The sequence below is a fragment of the Styela clava genome, chromosome 6 (genome assembly GCF_964204865.1).
Source record: "Styela clava chromosome 6, kaStyClav1.hap1.2, whole genome shotgun sequence".
Classification (NCBI taxonomy): Eukaryota; Metazoa; Chordata; class Ascidiacea; order Stolidobranchia; family Styelidae; genus Styela; species Styela clava.
In genome coordinates, this window is record NC_135255.1 from 4,645,001 (window position 1) to 4,665,001 (window position 20,001).

The 20,001-nt window shown below is 55.9% G+C and overlaps 3 non-coding genes and 1 pseudogene across 3 annotated transcripts in view; all 4 read right to left on the reverse strand.

Annotated features, from left to right (window-relative positions):
• The window catches only part of LOC144424953 (small subunit ribosomal RNA), a 1,790-nt gene extending 293 nt beyond the window's left edge, over window positions 1-1,497 (reverse strand). The window contains exon 1 of the ribosomal RNA XR_013477171.1: window positions 1-1,497. This exon is cut by the window's left edge and continues 293 nt beyond it. This is a non-coding gene — a ribosomal RNA (small subunit ribosomal RNA).
• A 1,743-nt stretch (window positions 1,498-3,240) lies between these two features.
• On the reverse strand, window positions 3,241-5,886 carry LOC144425008 (large subunit ribosomal RNA; annotated as a pseudogene).
• A 247-nt stretch (window positions 5,887-6,133) lies between these two features.
• LOC144425018 (5.8S ribosomal RNA) lies at window positions 6,134-6,287 on the reverse strand. The gene has a single exon (XR_013477186.1). It is a non-coding gene; the product is annotated as a 5.8S ribosomal RNA (ribosomal RNA).
• A 298-nt stretch (window positions 6,288-6,585) lies between these two features.
• Window positions 6,586-8,396, reverse strand: LOC144424952 (small subunit ribosomal RNA). The gene has a single exon (XR_013477170.1). It is a non-coding gene; the product is annotated as a small subunit ribosomal RNA (ribosomal RNA).
• Between the last annotated feature and the right edge of the window lie 11,605 nt (window positions 8,397-20,001).

The window sequence follows — 20,001 nt, forward strand, 5'->3', positions numbered from 1 at the left end:
GGTTACCCGGACCTTTCGGCCTAGCGTGTAGCGCGCGTGCGGCCCCGGACATCTAAGGGCATCACAGACCTGTTATTGCTCAATCTCGTGTGGCTAAACGCCACTAGTCCCTCTAAGAAGTTAGACGCCGACCGAGAAGGTCGCGTAACTATTTAGCATGCCAGAGTCTCGTTCGTTATCGGAATTAACCAGACAAATCGCTCCACCAACTAAGAACGGTCATGCACCACCACCCACAGAATCAAATAAGAGCTCTCAATCTGTCAATCCTACCTGTGTCCGGGCCGGGTGAGTTTCCCCGTGTTGATTCATATCAAGCCGCAGGCTCCACTCCTGGTGGTGCCCTTCCGTCAATTCCTTTGAGTTTCAGCTTTGCAACCATACTTCCCCCGAACCCAAAGACTTTGGTTTCCCGGAAGCTGCCGGAAAGGTCGTCATGGTAACGCCTCCCGATCGCTAGTTGGCATCGTTTATAGTCAGAACTAGGACGGTATCTGATCGTCTTCGAACCTCTGACTTTCGCTCTTGATTAAAGAAAACATTCTTAGCGAATGCTTTCGCAGTAGTTCGTCTTCCGCCGATCCAAGAATTTCACCTCTAACGGCAGAGTACGGACGCCCCCGTCTGTCCCTCTTAATCATTACCTCGTGCTCCGAAAACCAACAAAATAGAACCGAGGTCATATTCCATTATTTTATGCAACACTATGCAGGCGAACAGACAGCTTTGAGCACTCTAATTTTTTCAAAGTAAACTTATCGGCCACCGCCGACACTCAGTCAAAAGCACCGACGGAGAACCGAAGGTGAGGCGAACGCAACCAGTGACACGCCTTGCGACGGACCGGCGGCGCTCGCCCAAAATCCAACTACGACCTTTTCAACCGCAACAACTTTAGCATACACTGTTGGAGCTGGAATTATCGCGGCTGCAGGCACCAGACTTGCCCTCCAATGGATACTCGTTAAGAGTTTTAGGATGTACTCATTCCAAGTACAGTGCCTCGTTAGAGTCCTGTATTGTTATTTTTCGTCACTACCTCCCCGTGTAGGGGAAGGGTAATTTGCGCGCCTGCTGCCTTCCTTGGATGTGGTAGCCGTTTCTCAGGCTCCCTCTCCGGAATCGAACCCTGATTCCCCGTTACCCGTTATCACCAAGGTAGGCACGTAGCGTACCTTCGACAGTTGATAGGGCAGACACTTGAATGATACGTCGTCGGTGCAGAGACCGTACGATCAGCGTGGTTATCCATAGTCATCAAACGTCACAGGACGAACCCGGTCGGTTTTGATCTGATAAAAGCGCGCCTCTCAAAGTCGGCGCTTAATGCATGTATTAGCTCTAGAATTACCACAGTTATCCACTTTGCTTACGAGACCAAATAAACCAAGACTGATATGAGCCATTCGCAGTTTCGCTTTACGAGAACTCGTACTTGCACCTGCATGGCTTAATCTTTGAGACAAGCATATCACTACTGGCAGGATCAACCAGATAGCTGCGACAGCTGCGCACGGCTTTGCTGGGCCGCCCGGCGCGTGCTCGTCACATTCGGTAAAGACCGAGGCGATCGCCTGCGGCCGTAATCAGCTTCGACAGTCGCTGGCCGCGACGTCCACGCTTTCGCCGGCAGTGCCAGGCGGAGCGATTTGCGTTTTTTCTTTGCTCGCCCTCTCTCGGGCTCGATCCATTCAGTTTCTCACAAACAAGAGCTCTGCCGGCCGCCTGCAGCGGTGCATAAAACCCGGGCATAACAATGCGACCGTTCTGCTAGGCCGACAAGCGCTTGATCCAGACGCTCGATCGAGCGCCCCCTACATATTAGTCGATACAACGGCTCGCTCATCAGCATCGCGTTTGTACTTTAACTTTTTTCGGCTCGGCTTCTTTCGACGCCGATGCCGGCGACGCAGCACTCTCTCGCCCGCCAGCCACCAAGAGTAGTGTGCGCTCCATCCCGTCCCGCACCGCACGCCGCTTTTTCTTGGCTCATTCGAGTTTACTGTCTTTCGCTCTTACAAGCCTTACCTAGGGTTAGGTCAGTATGCTTGCACGTGCAGTCCCTCAACTTTTTTCGGCTCGGCTTCTTTTGACGCCGATGCCGGCGACGCAGCACTCTCTCGCCAGCCAGCCACCGAGAGAAGTGTGCGCTTCATCCCGTCCCGCACCGCACGCCGCTCTTTCTTGGCTCATTCGAGTTTACTGTCTTTCGCTCTTACAAGCCTTACCTAGGGATAGGTATGTATGCTTGCACGTGCAGTCCCTCAACTTTTTTCGGCTCGGCTTCTTTCGACGCCGATGCCGGCGACGCAGCACTCTCTCGCCAGCCAGTCACCGAGAGAAGTGTGCGCTCCATCCCGTCTCGCACCGCACGCCGCTCTTTCTTGGATAATTCGAGTTGACTGTCTTTCGCTCTTACAAGGGTTAGGTTAGTATGCTTGCAAGTGCAGTCCCTCAACTTTTTTCGGCTCGGCTTCTTTCGACGCCGATGCCGGCGACGCAGCACTCTCTCGCCCGCCAGCCACCGAGAGAAGTGTGCGCTCCATCCCGTCCCGCACCGCACGACGCTCTTTCTTGGCTCATTCGAGTTTACTGTCTTTCGCTCTTACAAGCCTTACCTAGGGTTAGGTTAGTATGCTTGCACGTGCGGTCCCTTGAACTTTTTTGGTTTGGTTAGTTTGTACCTGGTCGTATTGCGAAATTGTGCAATCCAATGGGCGGCGGCGACGCTCCCTTTTCGTATTGCGAAATGACACGTGGGCTTCGTCGCGGATGAGTGAGTAACGGCCAATCACGTGTCAGTAATCGGCGCGAATCCAGCCAAGCGAGCGAGCGGTAATCACGTGGAAGATTTTGAAACGGGGCGCGAGCCAATGGAGGGCGACGACGCCTCCTTGTCGTATTGCGAAATGACACGTGGGCTTCGTCGCGGATGAGTGAGTAACGGCCAATCAAGTTGAAGATTTCGAATCGGGACGCGAGCCAATGGCGGGCGGCCACTCCCTCCTTTCGGTTTGCGAAATGACACGTGGGCTTCGTCGCGGATGAGTGACGGCTTCTCATCAAACCTTGCTCGAGCGACCGTGCTCGAGCGACCGTCGGCCCCGTTCGGCGTGGTGAAGATAAGTCCGACGTGCCCTGCCCGGCAAAAAAAAAACATGACAAGTCCGGCGCGGGAAAAAAAAAGACAAGTCCGACACCACGGGCGGACGAGTCGAAAAAAAAGCAAGTCCCAAAAGGACAAATCGTAGATCTGGAGGATGACTTTTAACACATCGCAGTGAGAAACTGCTCTAGTGGGTACGACACCCCGATCTTCAACTAGGTCGTCTGCAAATGATTTAGCACCTCACCTTCGCGCAGGTTGCTCGCCTCGACTTAGGCGCAAGTCGTTTGCTTGTGCTAAAGGGTCGAAACACTCGGCCAAACGGCCGCTTAACTTCGCCTCGCCGGCGGCAAGGCACCAGATTATCGTCGCTACTTAGGCGGGATTCTGACTTCAGAGGCGTTCAGTCATAATCCCCTAGATGGTAGCTTCGCACCATTGGCTTATCAGCCAAGCACATGAACCAAATGTCTGAATCTGCGGTTCCTCTCGTACTGAGCAGAATTACTATCGCAACAACACTACATCAGTAGGGTAAAACTAACCTGTCTCACGACGGTCTAAACCCAGCTCACGTTCCCTATTAGTGGGTGAACAATCCAACGCTTGGTGAATTCTGTTTCACAATGGTAGGAAGAGCCGACATCAAAGAATCAAAAAGCAATGTCGCTATAAACGCTTGGCTGCCACAAGCCAGTTATCCGTGTGGTAAATTTTCTGACACCCCTTGCTTGAAACTCGCAAACTCAAAGGGATCGATAGGCCACGCTTTCGCGGTCTGTATTCATACTGAAAATCCAAATCAAGTGAGCTTTTGCCCTTTTGCTCTACACGAGGTTTCCGTCCTCGCTGAGCTCACTTTAGGACACCTGCGTTACTCTTTGACAGATGTACCGCCCCAGTCAAACTCAACGCCTGACACCGTCTTCAGAGCGGATCGCCGGCGACCGAACGCCGTGTGTGACCCGGGACGAGCAACGCCTCCCGTCGAACTGCGTTCGCTTGTTCCTTAGGGCCGACTGACCCATGTTCAACTGCTGTTCACATGGAACCCTTCTCCTCTTCGACCTTCAAAGCTCTCATTTGAATGTTTGCTACTACCACTAAAATCTGCACCGACGGCTGCTTCACGCGAGCTCTCGCTCGACGCTTCGACGCCCGCCGCCGCGGCCTTCCTACTCGTCGCGACATAGCGCCGTGGAACGGCCCGTGTCGTCGCGACGGCCGGGTATAGGCCCGACGCTCCAGCGCCATCCATTTTCAGGGCTGGTTGATTCGGCAGGTGAGTTGTTACACACTCCTTAGCGGATTCCGACTTCCATGGCCACCGTCCTGCTGTCTAGATCAACCAACACCTTTTGTGGGCTCTGATGAGCGTCGCGTCGGGCGCCTTAACCCGGCGTTCGGTTCATCCCGCATCGCCAGTCCTGCTTACCAAGAGTGGCCCACTGGGCACTCGCATTCGAGGCGCCCGACTCCAATTAAGCGAGCCGGGCTTCTTACCAATTTAAAATTTGAGAATAAGTTGAGGACGTTTCGTCCCCAAGGCCTCTAATCATTCGCTTTACCAGATAAAATTGCGACAAAGCGCCAGCTATCCTGAGGGAAACTTCGGAAGGAACCAGCTACTGGATGGTTCGATTAGTCTTTCGCCCCTATACCCAAATAGGACGATCGATTTGCACGTCAGAATCGCTACGGTCCTCCACCAGAGTTTCCTCTGGCTTCGACCTCCCCAGGCATAGTTCACTATCTTTCGGGTCCCAACATGGACGCTCTTGCGCGACCGCCCCGACAGAGCGGGTGCAATCGGCCGGTCGTGCGCCGACGCCCGCACGGGGCTCCGGGTCCGACCTCGTTCGGCCAAAGGCCGCCTTCACTTTCATTTCGCCTGCGAGTCTCGAACCACTCGACGACTCGCGCTCATGTTAGACTCCTTGGTCCGTGTTTCAAGACGGGTCGGGAGGGTGACCGACGTGTCCACGGACCCCGAGCGCGTCGACGGCGCGCCTCCGAAGCGGCAGCCCGCCGAACACCGGCACTGCGTACAGTGCAGGCGAACGACAAGCCAGCCGAACGGCGACGGCCGCACACAGAGAGCGCGCGGCATCCTTTCCTCGATCCGCCGCCGGGCCGCACCGCCCGCGCGCTGTAACACCCCCGCCGGAGCGGAGGCCACCTTCGCGCGGGGACTTAGACCGACGGCAAACCGGTCGTGACCCGCGCCGGTCGCTAGTGCGCTGAGACGATGCGCGAGCCGACTCGGCAGCGGCGCCTTAAGCGTCCGCGAACCGAGACGGCGCGCCCCCGCACCCAACTGAAAGCGAGCCGGCGACCTGACGGGCCCTCCCGTTTGCCTCTAAACGGTTTCACGTACTCTTGAACTCTCTCTTCAAAGTGCTTTTCAACTTTCCCTCACGGTACTTGTCCGCTATCGGTCTCGCGACCGTATTTAGTCTTAGGTGGAGTTTACCACCCGCTTTGGGCTGCATTCCCAAACAACCCGACTACGAGAAGACCCGAAGCGGCCAAGGCAAGCGCCCCTATGGGCCTAACACCCGCCGTGGGACGAGGCCTCGATCAGAAGGACACCGGCGCTCGCCGTCAGCCGCACTGGGACTTCCGTACGTCACAACTCGGCGCGCTCGAAAAGCGCGCAGATTCGACGCTGGACTCTTCCCGGTTCACTCGCCGTTACTCAGGGAATCCCTGTTGGTTTCTTTTCCTCCGCTTAATAATATGCTTAAATTCAGCGGGTGCTCTCGCCTGAACTCAGGTCGTATGTGTCAAGCGGGCCGCTTTTTACACAGCCCGTACCGTTGCCGCCTTGGCCCACGGTCGGTCTTGATCTCGTGACCGGACCGACCGACCTAGAGCCGCCCCTCGAACGTAGTTGAACACGTCGAGGGGCCGGCGGTGTACGGGACACGCGGTCGCGCCGAGAAAGCTCGGCGACCGCTTCAACTTGGGGCGACACCCGGCCGTCTTCGCAGAGGCCAGGCGACGGCCCTCGGATGAGGACGAACGCGACCCTGAGGCAGACGCGGTCCTGGGATCGACCCGAGACCGCAATTCGCGTTCAGAAGGTCGACGTTCAATGTGTTCTGCAATTCACATTACTTCTCGCACTTGGGTGCGTCCTTCATCGACTCGCGAGCCGAGTGATCCACCGTTAAGAGTCGTCCTCGACGTTTCGCCCGGCGCCGAAGTGCGCGGACGTCACACTGTGTGATCGACCACAAAACCACCATCGACAACAACTGCACAAAAACATTAACAAACGGCGCCGAGCGACCGCCGGGCTGGGCCGGCGGCACATCGAGCGCGGTGCCCAGAAGCTACCATCGCACTCGGTTGCCTTGCTATGCCAACGTGTTACGCGTGTCGCACGGGGCGGAACCCCGATTGACGGCCGCCCTCTCGGCGGCACCCAAAGACAATTAAGTGCGCGGTCGACCGGGGCCTACCACCACCTTCGGTAATGATCCTTCCGCAGATTCACCTACGGAAACCTTGTTACGACTTTTACTTCCTCTAAATGATCAAGTTTGATCGTCTTCTCGACACGCCGACACGGCCGTTGCCAGCCGCGACGGGGCCGATCCAAGGATCTCACTAAACCATTCAATCGGTAGTAGCGACGGGCGGTGTGTACAAAGGGCAGGGACGTAATCAACGCAAGTTGATGACTTGCGCTTACTAGGAATTCCTCGTTCAAGGGAAACAATTGCAAGTCCCTATCCCATTCACGAATGAGGTTCAACGGGTTACCCGGACCTTTCGGCCTAGGTTAGACACTCGATGCTTCACTCAGTGTAGCGCGCGTGCGGCCCCGGACATCTAAGGGCATCACAGACCTGTTATTGCTCAATCTCGTGTGGCTAAACGCCACTAGTCCTCTCTAAGAAGTTAGACGCCGACTGAGAAGGTCGCGTAACTATTTAGCATGCCAGAGTTTCGTTCGTTATCGGAATAAACCAGACAAATCGCTCCACCAACTAAGAACGGCCATGCACCATCACCCACAGAATCAAGGAAGAGCTCTCAATCTGTCAATCCTACCTGTGTCCGGGCCGGGTGAGTTTTCCCGTGTCGAGTCAAATTAAGCCGCAGGCTCCACTCCTGGTGGTGCCCTTCCGTCAATTCCTTTAAGTTTCAGCTTTGCAACCATACTTCCCCCGGAACCCAAAGACTTTGGTTTCCCGGAAGCTGCCGGAAAGGTCGTCATGGTAACGCCTCCCGATCGCTAGTTGGCATCGTTTATAGTCAGAACTAGGACGGTATCTGATCGTCTTCGAACCTCTGACTTTCGCTCTTTATTAAAGAAAACATTCTTGGCGAATGCTTTCGCAGTAGTTCGTCTTCCGCCGATTCAAGAATTTCATCTCTAACGGCAGAGTACGGACGCCCCCGTCTGTCCCTCTTTATCATTACCTCGTGCTCCGAAAACCAACAAAATAGAACCGAGGTCATATTCCATTATTTTATGCAACACTATGCAGGCGAACAGCCTGCTTTGAACACTCTAATTTTTTCAAAGTAAACTTATCTGCCACCGCCGACACTCAGTCAAGAGCACCGACAGAGAACCGAAGGTGAGGCGAACGCAACCAGTGACACGCCTTGCGACGGACCGGCTGCGCTCGCCCAAAATCCAACTACGTGCTTTTCAACCGCAAAAACTTTAGCATACACTGTTGGAGCTGGAATTACCGCGGCTGCTGGCTCCAGACTTGCCCTCCAATGGATACTCGTTAAGAGTTTTAGGATGTACTCATTCCAATTACTGGGCCTCGTTAGAGTCCTGTATTGTTATTTTTCGTCACTACCTCCCCGTGTCGGGAATGGGAAATTTGCGCGCCTGCTGCCTTCCTTGGATATGGTAGCCGTTTCTCAGGCTCCCTCTCAGGAATCAAATCCTGATTCCCCGTTACCCGTTATCACAAAGGTAGGCACGTAGCGTACCTTCGACAGTTGATAGGGCAGACACTTGAATGATACGTCGTCGGTGCAGAGACCGTACGATCCGCGTGGTTATCCAGAGTCATCAAACGTCACAGGACGAACCCGGTCGGTTTTGATCTGATAAAAGCGCGCCTCCCGAAGTCGGCGCTTAATGCATGTATTAGCTCTAGAATTACCACAGTTATCCACTTCGCTTACGAGACCAAATAAACCAAGACTGATTTAATGAGCCATTCGCAGTTTCGCTTTACGAGAACTCGTACTTGCACCTGCATGGCTTAATCTTTGAGACAAGCATATCACTACTGGCAGGATCAACCAGATAGCTGCGACAGCTGCGCTCGGCCCTTGCTGGGCCGCCCGGCGCGTGCTCGTCGCATTCGTTTAAGACCGAGGCAATCGCCTGCGGCCGTACTCAGCTTCGACATTCGCTGGCCGCGACGTCCACGCTCTCGCCGGCAGTGCCAGGCGGAGCGATTTGCGTTTTTTCTTTGCTCGCCCTCTCTCGGGCTCGATCCATTCAGTTTCGCACAAACAAGAGCTCTGCCGGCCGTCTGCAGCGGTGCCTAAAATCCGGGCATAACAATGCGACCGTTCTGCTAGGCCGACAAGCGCTCAAGCCAGACGCTCGATCGAGCGCCCCCTACATATTAGTCGAGACAACGGCTCGCTCATTAGCATCGCGTTTGTACTTTAACTATTTTCGGCTAGGCTTCTTTCGACGCCGATGCCGACGACGCAGCACTCTCTCGCTCGCCAGCCACCGAGAGAAGTGTGCGCTCCATCCCGCCCCGCACCGCACGCCGCTCTTTCTTTGCTCATTCGAGTATACTGTCTTTCGCTCTTACAAGCCTTACGTAGGGTTAGGTTAGTATGCTTGCAAGTGCAGTCCCTCAACTTTTTTCGGCTCGGCTTCTTTCGACGCTGATGCCGGCGTCGCAGCACTCTCTCGCTCGCCAGCCACCGAGAGAAGTGTGCGCTCCATTCCGCCCCGCACCGCACGCCGCTCTTTCTTTGCTCATTCGAGTATACTGTCTTTCGCTCTTACAAGCCTTACCTAGGGTTAGGTTAGTATGCTTGCAAGTGCAGTCCCTCAACTTTTTTCGGCTCGGCTTCTTTCGACGCCGATGCCGGCGACGCAGCACTCTCTCGCCCGCCAGCCACCGAGAGAAGTGTGCGCTCCATCCCGCCCCGCACCGCACGCCGCCCTTTCTTGGCTCATTCGAGTATACCGTCTTTCGCTCTTACAAGCCTTACCTAGGGTTAGGTTAGTATGCTTGCAAGTGCAGTCCCTCAACTTTTTTCGGCTCGGCTTCTTTCGACGCCGATGACGGCGACGCAGCACTCTCTCGCCCGCCAGCCACCGAGAGAAGTGTGCGCTCCATCCCGTCCCGCACCGCACGCCGCTCTTTCTTGGCTCATTCGAGTATACTGTCTTTCGCTCTTACAAGCCTTACCTAGGGTTAGGTTAGTATGCTTGCAAGTGCAGTCCCTCAACTTTTTTCGGCTCGGCTTCTTTCGACGCCGATGCCGGCGACGCAGCACTCTCTCGCCCGCCAGCCACCGAGAGAAGTGTGCGCTCCATCCCGCCCCGCACCACACGCCGCTCTTTCTTGGCTCATTCAAGTATACTGTCTTTCGCTCTTACAAGCCTTACCTAGGGTTAGGTTAGTATGCTTGCAAGTGCAGTCCCTCAACTTTTTTCGGCTCGGCTTCTTTCGACGCCGATGCCGGCGACGCAGCACTCTCTCGCCCGCCAGCCACCGAGAGAAGTGTGCGCTCCATCCCGCCCCGCACCGCACGCCGCTCTTTCTTGGCTCATTCGAGTATACTGTCTTTCGCTCTTACAAGCCTTGCCTAGGGTTAGGTTAGTATGCTTGCAAGTGCAGTCCCTCAACTTTTTTCGCCTCGGCTTCTTTTGACGCCGATTCCGGCGACGCAGCACTCTCTCGCCCGCCAGCCACCGAGAGAAGTGTGCGCTCCATCCCGCCCCGCACCGCACGCCGCTCTTTCTTGGCTCATTCCAGTATACTGTCTTTCGCTCTTACAATCCTTACCTAGGGTTAGGTTAGTATGCTTGCAAGTGCAGTCCCTCAACTTTTTTCGGCTCGGCTTCTTTCGACGCCGATGCCAGCGACGCAGCACTCTCTCGCCCGCCAGCCACCGAGAGAAGTGTGCGCTCCATCCCGCCCCGCACCGAACGCCGCTCTTTCTTGGCTCATTCGAGTATACTGTTTTTCGCTCTTACAATCCTTACCTAGGGTTAGGCTAGTATGCTTGCACGTGCAGTCCTCCAACTTTTTTCGGCTCGGCTTCTTTCGACGCCGATGCCGGTGACGCAGCACTCTCTCGCCCGCCAGCCACCGAGAGAAGTGTGCGCTCCATCCCGCCCCGCACCGCACGCCGCTCTTTCTTGGCTCATTCAAGTATACTGTCTTTCGCTCTTACAATCTTTACCTAGGGTTAGGTTAGTATGCTTGCAAGTGCAGTCCCTCAACTTTTTTCGGCTCGGCTTCTTTCGACGCCGATGCCGGCGACGCAACACTCTCTCGCCGCCAGCCACCGAGAGAAGTGTGCGCTCCATCCCGCCCCGCACCGCACGCCGCTCTTTCTTGGCTCATTCGAGTATACTGTCTTTCGCTCTTACAATCCTTACCTAGGGTTAGGTTAGTATGCTTGCAAGTGCAGTCCCTCAACTTTTTTCGGCTCGGCTTCTTTTGACGCCGATGCCGGCGAGGCAGCACTGTCTCGCCCGCCTGCCACCGAGAGAAGTGTGCGCTCCATCCCGCCCCGCACCGCACGCCGCTCTTTCTTGGCTCATTCAAGTATACTGTCTTTCACTCTTACAATCCTTACCTAGGGTTAGGTTAGTATGCTTGCAAGTGCAGTCCCTCAACTTTTTTCGGCTCGGCTTCTTTCGACGCCGATGCCGGCGACGCAGCACTCTCTCGCCCGCCAGCCACCGAGAGAAGTGTGCGATCCATCCCGCCCCGCACCGCACGCTGCTCTTTCTTGGCTCATTCGAGTATACTGTCTTTCGCTCTTACAAGCCTTGCCTAGGGTTAGGTTAGTATGCTTGCAAGTGCAGTCCCTCAACTTTTTTCGGCTCGGCTTCTTTTGACGCCGATGCCGGTGACGCAGCACTCTCTCGCCCGCCAGCCACCGAGAGAAGTGTGCGCTCCATCCCGCCCCGCACCGCACGCCGCTCTTTCTTGGCTCATTCAAGTATACTGTCTTTCGCTCTTACAATCTTTACCTAGGGTTAGGTTAGTATGCTTGCAGTGCAGTCCCTCAACTTTTTTCGGCTCGGCTTCTTTCGACGCCGATGCCGGCGACGCAACACTCTCTCGCCGCCAGCCACCGAGAGAAGTGTGCGCTCCTTCCCGCCCCGCACCGCACGCCGCTCTTTCTTGGCTCATCCGAGTATACTGTCTTTCGCTCTTACAATCCTTACCTAGGGTTAGGTTAGTATGCTTGCAAGTGCAGTCCCTCAACTTTTTTCGGCTCGGCTTCTTTTGACGCCGATGCCGGCGAGGCAGCACTCTCTCGCCCGCCAGCCACCGAGAGAAGTGTGCGCTCCATCCCGCCCCGCACCGCACGCCGCTCTTTCTTGGCTCATTCAAGTATACTGTCTTTCACTCTTACAATCCTTACCTAGGGTTAGGTTAGTATGCTTGCAAGTGCAGTCCCTCAACTTTTTTCGGCTCGGCTTCTTTCGACGCCGATGCCGGCGACGCAGCACTCTCTCGCCCGTCAGCCACCGAGAGAAGTGTGCGATCCATCCCGCCCCGCACCGCACGCCGCTCTTTCATGGCTCATTCGAGTATACTGTCTTTCGCTCTTACAAGCCTTGCCTTGGGTTAGGTTAGTATGCTTGCAAGTGCGGTCCCTCAACTTTTTTCGGCTCGGCTTCTTTTGACGCCGATGCCGGCGACGCATCACTCTCTCGCCCGCCAGCCACCGAGAGAAGTGTGCGCTCCATCCCGCCCCGCACCGCACGCCGCTCTTTCTTGGCTAATTCAAGTATACTGTCTTTCGCTCTTACAATCCTTACCTAGGGTTAGGTTAGTATTCTTGCAAGTGCAGTCCCTCAACTTTTTTCGGCTCGGCTTCTTTCGACGCCGATGCCGGCGACGCAGCACTCTCTCGCTCGCCAGCCACCGAGAGAAGTGTGCGCTCCATCCCGCCCCGCACCGCACGACGCTCTTTCTTGGCTCATTCAAGTATACTGTCTTTCGCTCTTACAATCCTTACCTAGGGTTAGGTTAGTATGCTTGCAAGTGCAGTCCCTCAACTTTTTTCGGCTCGGCTTCTTTCGACGCCGATGCCGGCGACGCAGCACTCTCTCGCCCGCCAGCCACCGAGAGAAGTGTGCGCTCCATCCCGCCCCGCACCGCACGCCGCTCTTTCTTGGCTCATTCGAGTATACTGTCTTTCGCTCTTACAATCCTTACCTAGGGTTAGGTTAGTATGCTTGCAAGTGCAGTCCCTCCACATTTTTCTCGGCTCGGCTTCTTTCGACGCCGATGCCGGCGACGCAACACTCTCTCGCCGCCAGCCACCGAGAGAAGTGTGCGCTCCATCCCGCCCGCACCGCACGCCGCTCTTTCTTGGCTCATTCGAGTATACTGTCTTTCGCTCTTACAATCCTTACCTAGGGTTAGGTTAGTATGCTTGCAAGTGCAGTCCCTCAACTTTTTTCGGCTCGGCTTCTTTTGACGCCGATGCCGGCGAGGCAGCACTCTCTCGCCCGCCAGCCACCGAGAGAAGTGTGCGCTCCATCCTGCCCCGCACCGCACGCCGCTCTTTCTTGGCTCATTCAAGTATACTGTCTTTCGCTCTTACAATCCTTACCTAGGGTTAGGTTAGTATGCTTGCAAGTGCAGTCCCTCAACTTTTTTCGGCTCGGCTTCTTTCGACGCCGATGCCGGCGACGCAGCACTCTCTCGCTCGCCAGCCACCGAGAGAAGTGTGCGATCCATCCCGCCCCGCACCGCACGCCGCTCTTTCTTGGCTCATTCAAGTATACTGTCTTTCGCTCTTACAATCCTTACCTAGGGTTAGGTTAGTATGCTTGCAAGTGCAGTCCCTCAACTTTTTTCGGCTCGGCTTCTTTCGACGCCGATGCCGGCGACGCAGCACTCTCTCGCCCGCCAGCCACCGAGAGAAGTGTGCGCTCCATCCCGCCCCGCACCGCACGCCGCTCTTTCTTGGCTCATTCGAGTATACTGTCTTTCGCTCTTACAATCCTTACCTAGGGTTAGGTTAGTATGCTTGCAAGTGCAGTCCCTCAACTTTTTTCGGCTCGGCTTCTTTCGACGCCGATGCCGGCAACGCAGCACTCTCTCGCCCGCCAGCCACCGAGAGAAGTGTGCGCTCCATCCCGCCCCGCACCGCACGCCGCTCTTTCTTGGCTCATTTAAGTATACTGTCTTTCGCTCTTACAATCCTTACCTAGGGTTAGGTTAGTATGCTTGCAAGTGAAGTCCCTCAACTTTTTTCGGCTCGGATTCTTTCGACGCCGATGCCGGCGACGCAGCACTCTCTCGCCCGCCAGCCACCGAGAGAAGTGTGCGCTGCATCCCGCCCCGCACCGAACGCCGCTCTTTCTTGGCTCATTCGAGTATACTGTCTTTCGCTCTTACAATCCTTACCTAGGGTTAGGCTAGTATGCTTGCAAGTGCAGTCCCTCAACTTTTTTCGGCTCGGCTTCTTTCGACGCCGATGCCGGTGACGCAGCACTCTCTCGCCCGCCAGCCACCGAGAGAAGTGTGCGCTCCATCCCGCCCCGCACCGCACGCCGCTCTTTCTTGGCTCATTCAAGTATACTGTCTTTCACTCTTACAATCTTTACCTAGGGTTAGGTTAGTATGCTTGCAAGTGCAGTCCCTCAACTTTTTTCGGCTCGGCTTCTTTCGACGCCGATGCCGGCGACGCAACACTCTCTCGCCGCCAGCCACCGAGAGAAGTGTGCGCTCCATCCCGCCCCGCACCGCATGCCGCTCTTTCTTGGCTCATTCGAGTATACTGTCTTTCGCTCTTACAATCCTTACCTAGGGTTAGGTTAGTATGCTTGCAAGTGCAGTCCCTCAACTTTTTTCGGCTCGGCTTCTTTTGACGCCGATGCCGGCGAGGCAGCACTCTCTCGCCCGCCAGCCACCGAGAGAAGTGTGCGCTCCATCCCGCCCCGCACCGCACGCCGCTCTTTCTTGGCTCATTCAAGTATACTGTCTTTCACTCTTACAATCCTTACCTAGGGTTAGGTTAGTATGCTTGCAAGTGCAGTCCCTCAACTTTTTTCGGCTCGGCTTCTTTCGACGCCGATGCCGGCGACGCAGCACTCTCTCGCCCGCCAGCCACCGAGAGAAGTGTGCGCTCCTTCCCGCCCCGCACCGCACGCCGCTCTTTCATGGCTCATTCGAGTATACTGTCTTTCGCTCTTACAAGCCTTGCCTAGGGTTAGGTTAGTATGCTTGCAAGTGCGGTCCCTCAACTTTTTTCGGCTCGGCTTCTTTTGACGCCGATGCCGGCGACGCATCACTCTCTCGCCCGCCAGCCACCGAGAGAAGTGTGCGCTCCATCCCGCCCCGCACCGCACGCCGCTCTTTCTTGGCTAATTCAAGTATACTGTCTTTCGCTCTTACAATCCTTACCTAGGGTTAGGTTAGTATTCTTGCAAGTGCAGTCCCTCAACTTTTTTCGGCTCGGCTTCTTTCGACGCCGATGCCGGCGACGCAGCACTCTCTCGCTCGCCAGCCACCGAGAGAAGTGTGCGCTCCATCCCGCCCCGCACCGCACGACGCTCTTTCTTGGCTCATTCAAGTATACTGTCTTTCGCTCTTACAATCCTTACCTAGGGTTAGGTTAGTATGCTTGCAAGTGCAGTCCCTCAACTTTTTTCGGCTCGGCTTCTTTCGACGCCGATGCCGGCGACGCAGCACTCTCTCGCCCGCCAGCCACCGAGAGAAGTGTGCGCTCCATCCCGCCCCGCACCGCACGCCGCTCTTTCTTGGCTCATTCGAGTATACTGTCTTTCGCTCTTACAATCCTTACCTAGGGTTAGGTTAGTATGCTTGCAAGTGCAGTCCCTCCACATTTTTCTCGGCTCGGCTTCTTTCGACGCCGATGCCGGCGACGCAACACTCTCTCGCCGCCAGCCACCGAGAGAAGTGTGCGCTCCATCCCGCCCGCACCGCACGCCGCTCTTTCTTGGCTCATTCGAGTATACTGTCTTTCGCTCTTACAATCCTTACCTAGGGTTAGGTTAGTATGCTTGCAAGTGCAGTCCCTCAACTTTTTTCGGCTCGGCTTCTTTTGACGCCGATGCCGGCGAGGCAGCACTCTCTCGCCCGTCAGCCACCGAGAGAAGTGTGCGCTCCATCCTGCCCCGCACCGCACGCCGCTCTTTCTTGGCTCATTCAAGTATACTGTCTTTCGCTCTTACAATCCTTACCTAGGGTTAGGTTAGTATGCTTGCAAGTGCAGTCCCTCAACTTTTTTCGGCTCGGCTTCTTTCGACGCCGATGCCGGCGACGCAGCACTCTCTCGCTCGCCAGCCACCGAGAGAAGTGTGCGATCCATCCCGCCCCGCACCGCACGCCGCTCTTTCTTGGCTCATTCAAGTATACTGTCTTTCGCTCTTACAATCCTTACCTAGGGTTAGGTTAGTATGCTTGCAAGTGCAGTCCCTCAACTTTTTTCGGCTCGGCTTCTTTCGACGCCGATGCCGGCGACGCAGCACTCTCTCGCCCGCCAGCCACCGAGAGAAGTGTGCGCTCCATCCCGCCCCGCACCGCACGCCGCTCTTTCTTGGCTCATTCGAGTATACTGTCTTTCGCTCTTACAATCCTTACCTAGGGTTAGGTTAGTATGCTTGCAAGTGCAGTCCCTCAACTTTTTTCGGCTCGGCTTCTTTCGACGCCGATGCCGGCAACGCAGCACTCTCTCGCCCGCCAGCCACCGAGAGAAGTGTGCGCTCCATCCCGCCCCGCACCGCACGCCGCTCTTTCTTGGCTCATTTAAGTATACTGTCTTTCGCTCTTACAATCCTTACCTAGGGTTAGGTTAGTATGCTTGCAAGTGAAGTCCCTCAACTTTTTTCGGCTCGGATTCTTTCGACGCCGATGCCGGCGACGCAGCACTCTCTCGCCCGCCAGCCACCGAGAGAAGTGTGCGCTGCATCCCGCCCCGCACCGAACGCCGCTCTTTCTTGGCTCATTCGAGTATACTGTCTTTCGCTCTTACAATCCTTACCTAGGGTTAGGCTAGTATGCTTGCAAGTGCAGTCCCTCAACTTTTTTCGGCTCGGCTTCTTTCGACGCCGATGCCGGTGACGCAGCACTCTCTCGCCCGCCAGCCACCGAGAGAAGTGTGCGCTCCATCCCGCCCCGCACCGCACGCCGCTCTTTCTTGGCTCATTCAAGTATACTGTCTTTCACTCTTACAATCTTTACCTAGGGTTAGGTTAGTATGCTTGCAAGTGCAGTCCCTCAACTTTTTTCGGCTCGGCTTCTTTCGACGCCGATGCCGGCGACGCAACACTCTCTCGCCGCCAGCCACCGAGAGAAGTGTGCGCTCCATCCCGCCCCGCACCGCATGCCGCTCTTTCTTGGCTCATTCGAGTATACTGTCTTTCGCTCTTACAATCCTTACCTAGGGTTAGGTTAGTATGCTTGCAAGTGCAGTCCCTCAACTTTTTTCGGCTCGGCTTCTTTTGACGCCGATGCCGGCGAGGCAGCACTCTCTCGCCCGCCAGCCACCGAGAGAAGTGTGCGCTCCATCCCGCCCCGCACCGCACGCCGCTCTTTCTTGGCTCATTCAAGTATACTGTCTTTCACTCTTACAATCCTTACCTAGGGTTAGGTTAGTATGCTTGCAAGTGCAGTCCCTCAACTTTTTTCGGCTCGGCTTCTTTCGACGCCGATGCCGGCGACGCAGCACTCTCTCGCCCGCCAGCCACCGAGAGAAGTGTGCGCTCCTTCCCGCCCCGCACCGCACGCCGCTCTTTCATGGCTCATTCGAGTATACTGTCTTTCGCTCTTACAAGCCTTGCCTAGGGTTAGGTTAGTATGCTTGCAAGTGCGGTCCCTCAACTTTTTTCGGCTCGGCTTCTTTTGACGCCGATGCCGGCGACGCATCACTCTCTCGCCCGCCAGCCACCGAGAGAAGTGTGCGCTCCATCCCGCCCCGCACCGCACGCCGCTCTTTCTTGGCTAATTCAAGTATACTGTCTTTCGCTCTTACAATCCTTACCTAGGGTTAGGTTAGTATTCTTGCAAGTGCAGTCCCTCAACTTTTTTCGGCTCGGCTTCTTTCGACGCCGATGCCGGCGACGCAGCACTCTCTCGCCCGCCAGCCACCGAGAGAAGTGTGCGCTCCATCCCGCCCCGCACCGCACGACGCTCTTTCTTGGTTCATTCAAGTATACTGTCTTTCGCTCTTACAATCCTTACCTAGGGTTAGGTTAGTATGCTTGCAAGTGCAGTCCCTCAACTTTTTTCGGCTCGGCTTCTTTCGACGCCGATGCCGGCGACGCAGCACTCTCTCGCCCGCCAGCCACCGAGAGAAGTGTGCGCTCCATCCCGCCCCGCACCGCACGCCGCTCTTTCTTGGCTCATTCGAGTATACTGTCTTTCGCTCTTACAATCCTTACCTAGGGTTAGGTTAGTATGCTTGCAAGTGCAGTCCCTCCACATTTTTCTCGGCTCGGCTTCTTTCGACGCCGATGCCGGCGACGCAACACTCTCTCGCCGCCAGCCACCGAGAGAAGTGTGCGCTCCATCCCGCCCGCACCGCACGCCGCTCTTTCTTGGCTCATTCGAGTATACTGTCTTTCGCTCTTACAATCCTTACCTAGGGTTAGGTTAGTATGCTTGCAAGTGCAGTCCCTCAACTTTTTTCGGCTCGGCTTCTTTTGACGCCGATGCCGGCGAGGCAGCACTCTCTCGCCCGCCAGCCACCGAGAGAAGTGTGCGCTCCATCCTGCCCCGCACCGCACGCCGCTCTTTCTTGGCTCATTCAAGTATACTGTCTTTCGCTCTTACAATCCTTACCTAGGGTTAGGTTAGTATGCTTGCAAGTGCAGTCCCTCAACTTTTTTCGGCTCGGCTTCTTTCGACGCCGATGCCGGCGACGCAGCACTCTCTCGCTCGCCAGCCACCGAGAGAAGTGTGCGATCCATCCCGCCCCGCACCGCACGCCGCTCTTTCTTGGCTCATTCAAGTATACTGTCTTTCGCTCTTACAATCCTTACCTAGGGTTAGGTTAGTATGCTTGCAAGTGCAGTCCCTCAACTTTTTTCGGCTCGGCTTCTTTCGACGCCGATGCCGGCGACGCAGCACTCTCTCGCCCGCCAGCCACCGAGAGAAGTGTGCGCTCCATCCCGCCCCGCACCGCACGCCGCTCTTTCTTGGCTCATTCGAGTATACTGTCTTTCGCTCTTACAATCCTTACCTAGGGTTAGGTTAGTATGCTTGCAAGTTCAGTCCCTCAACTTTTTTCGGCTCGGCTTCTTTCGACGCCGATGCCGGCAACGCAGCACTCTCTCGCCCGCCAGCCACCGAGAGAAGTGTGCGCTCCATCCCGCCCCGCACCGCACGCCGCTCTTTCTTGGCTCATTTAAGTATACTGTCTTTCGCTCTTACAATCCTTACCTAGGGTTAGGTTAGTATGCTTGCAAGTGCAGTCCCTCAACTTTTTTCGGCTCGGATTCTTTCGACGCCGATGCCGGCGACGCAGCACTCTCTCGCCCGCCAGCCACCGAGAGAAGTGTGCGCTGCATCCCGCCCCGCACCGAACGCCGCTCTTTCTTGGCTCATTCGAGTATACTGTCTTTCGCTCTTACAATCCTTACCTAGGGTTAGGCTAGTATGCTTGCAAGTGCAGTCCCTCAACTTTTTTCGGCTCGGCTTCTTTCGACGCCGATGCCGGTGACGCAGCACTCTCTCGCCCGCCAGCCACCGAGAGAAGTGTGCGCTCCATCCCGCCCCGCACCGCACGCCGCTCTTTCTTGGCTCATTCAAGTATACTGTCTTTCACTCTTACAATCTTTACCTAGGGTTAGGTTAGTATGCTTGCAAGTGCAGTCCCTCAACTTTTTTCGGCTCGGCTTCTTTCGACGCCGATGCCGGCGACGCAACACTCTCTCGCCGCCAGCCACCGAGAGAAGTGTGCGCTCCATCCCGCCCCGCACCGCATGCCGCTCTTTCTTGGCTCATTCGAGTATACTGTCTTTCGCTCTTACAATCCTTACCTAGGGTTAGGTTAGTATGCTTGCAAGTGCAGTCCCTCAACTTTTTTCGGCTCGGCTTCTTTTGACGCCGATGCCGGCGAGGCAGCACTCTCTCGCCCGCCAGCCACCGAGAGAAGTGTGCGCTCCATCCCGCCCCGCACAGCACGCCGCTCTTTCTTGGCTCATTCAAGTATACTGTCTTTCGCTCTTACAAGCCTTGCCTAGGGTTAGGTTAGTATGCTTGCAAGTGCAGTCCCTCAATTTTTTTCGGCTCGGCTTCTTTCGACGCCGATGCCGGCGACGCAGCACTCTCTTGCCCGCCAGCCACCGAGAGAAGTGTGCAATCCATCCCGCCCCGCACCGCACGCCGCTCTTTCTTGGCTCATACGAGTATACTGTCTTTCGCTCTTACAAGCCTTGCCTAGGGTTAGGTTAGTATGCTTGCAAGTGCAGTCCCTCAATTTTTTTCGGCTCGGCTTCTTTTGACGCCGATGCCGGCGACGCAGCACTCTCTCGCCCGCCAGCCACCGAGAGAAGTGTGCGCTCCATCCCGCCCCGCACCGCACGCCGCTCTTTCTTGGATCATTCAAGTATACTGTCTTTCGCTCTTACAAGCCTTGCCAAGGTATAGGTTAGTATGCTTGCAAGTGCAGTCCCTCAACTTTTTTCGCCTCGGCTTCTTTTGACGCCGATGCCGGCG